Source organism: Gorilla gorilla, chromosome 7, assembly GCF_029281585.2.
Source record: "Gorilla gorilla gorilla isolate KB3781 chromosome 7, NHGRI_mGorGor1-v2.1_pri, whole genome shotgun sequence".
NCBI lineage: Eukaryota > Metazoa > Chordata > Mammalia > Primates > Hominidae > Gorilla > Gorilla gorilla.
This window is the reverse complement of record NC_073231.2, coordinates 100202849-100205078: the sequence shown is the minus strand read 5'-3', so window position 1 is coordinate 100205078 and position 2230 is coordinate 100202849. Positions and strand designations below refer to the sequence as shown.

Below are 2230 nucleotides of genomic sequence, written 5' to 3'. Positions count from 1 at the left end.
CTATATATGTGAAAGTTTATTTTTGGACTCTTAATTCTAGTCCACTGATCTATACATCTATCCTGTGTCATCACCACATGTTATAATTACTGTAGCTTTGTAGTAAATGTTGAAATCAGGAAGTGTGAGTCTCCCAGATTTGTTCTTTTTTTGATATTGTTTTGACCAGGACTCTTGAGCTTCTATTTGAATTTTAGGGTGGGGTTTTCTTTCTTTCTTTTTTTTCATGCTGTATTATCTTTAAGTAAGTACAAAGACCTTTCTAACATGTAACTTAGAGACCATTTTACCCACTGATTTGGCTGCCAGTCTCTTGTCCCTGTCTTCAGCAGTGGCTGCCCTTGCCAATGTCAAAAATGTTGGAAAGCCTGGTGATAAAGCTGTTGCCATTGGCATCTTTCACATGAACCACATCAAAAGATCCAAGATGTCTTTTCTCTGTTGGTGATCACACCAGTTTGTCTCAGATTAGCACCTCCAGTAACCATACGTATGCTACCAGTGTCAAACTTGAGGAAATCAGTAATCTTGCCAGTCTACAAGTCAGTCTAAATGGGGTCATTCACCTTGATGAGGGAATCAGGGTAGCAGACGGTGAAAGCGTCATGAGTCACCAGATGAGGGATTCCTTTTGTGCTCACAAAGGTTTTTCTCACTTTGCACAACTTGTACTTTGTCTCCTGGGGTGTAATAGGATGAACAGCGAAGTGACCCTTAGTGTCATAGATTAGATGGAAATGCTCTCTGGTCTTGTCAATGCTGATGACATTCATGAAACCAGCAGGGTAGGTTATATCAGTTCAGACCTTGCCATTAATCTTAATGAACCGCTGCATGCAGATCTTCTTTTCTTCATCTCCTGTCAGGGTATACTTAAGTCAGTTCCTTAGGAAAATGATGAGGAGAGACTCTCAGCTTGTAGGGACCAGTGGATGTACAAGGAGCAAACATACTGGTTAATTCATCCAGCATCCAATGCTTTGGGGCTGCTGCTCACTTCAGATGCTTCTTGGGACCACCCACACAGTGTAAAGTCAGGCCGTGCCAAAAAGACAATGATGAAGAAAACCTTTCTCTGGCAGGCAGACCCAGTGTTCACCTGTCCTGGACTTGCAGTCCATGTTCCTGGCCCACCTGTAGCTCTGGTCTGGGAGGAAAAGCCATTTCTCTTGGGGTTGGAGGATGTTTGGCCAGGTCAGAGATAAAGTGCTTCCTGCCAGCGGCACCAGATCTGCCCCCACCCAGCCCCTACCCTAGCCCAGCATTTGCTTTTCTCCCTGGAGCCTGGCCTGGCCAACCACAGAGGCTGCAGTCCCTTTGCCTCTGCCCGGCAGTCCCCTGCCAGAGTCCCAAGACCTGAGACAGCCCCAGCCTAGGGAGGATAGAGGAAAATATGTCCCTGGATGGGTTTTTCTATTTCTGCCAAAAAAGTCATTGGATAATAGGGATTGCACTGGATCTGTAGATCACTTTGGATAGTATTGTGACATCTTATTAAGTCTTCTAATCCAAGACTATGAGGTGTGTTTCTATTATGTCTCCTTTAATTTATTTTAACAATGTTTTGTATTTTTTGTTGCTTAAGTTTTTTACCTCCTTGGTTGATTCATAAGTATTTTACTCTTTTTGATGCAGTTTTAAGTAGAATAGTTTTTGTAATTTCCTTTTCCAAAAGGAACTAACTAGTTCATTGTTAGTATAGAGAAATGCAACTGATTTTTGTCTGTTGATTTTGTTTCCTGCTACTTTGTTAAATTCACTTATTAGTTCTAACAGTGTTTTTGTGGAATCTTTAGGATTTTCTACAGATAAAATCATATCATCTGGGAACAGAGATCATTTTACTTCTTTTTTACAATTTTGATCTCTCTCTCTCTTTACCTAATTGTCTGGCTAGAACTCCAGTACTATGTTACTATGTTGAATAAATGTGGTGAAAGGAAGCATCCTTTCTTTGTTTTCTTTTTTTTTTTTTTTTTGACATGGAGTCTCGCTCTGTCACCCATGCTGGAGAGCAATGGCGCGATCTTGGCTCACTGCAACCTCCCCTCCCAGGTTCAAGCAATTCTCCTGCCTCAGCTTCTTGAGTAGCTGGAATTACAGGCATCCGCCAACACACCCAGCTAATATTTGTATTTTTAGTAGAGACGCGGTTTCACCGTGTTGGCCAGGCTGGTCTCATTCTCCTGACCTTGCGATCTGCCTGCCTCAGCCTCCCAAAATGCTGGGA

General features: G+C 42.4%; 1 pseudogene; it reads right to left on the bottom strand.

The window, feature by feature from the left end:
• Positions 1–325: 325 nt before the first annotated feature.
• Positions 326–1011, bottom strand: LOC101150989 (small ribosomal subunit protein eS4, X isoform-like; annotated as a pseudogene).
• Between the last annotated feature and the right edge of the window lie 1219 nt (positions 1012–2230).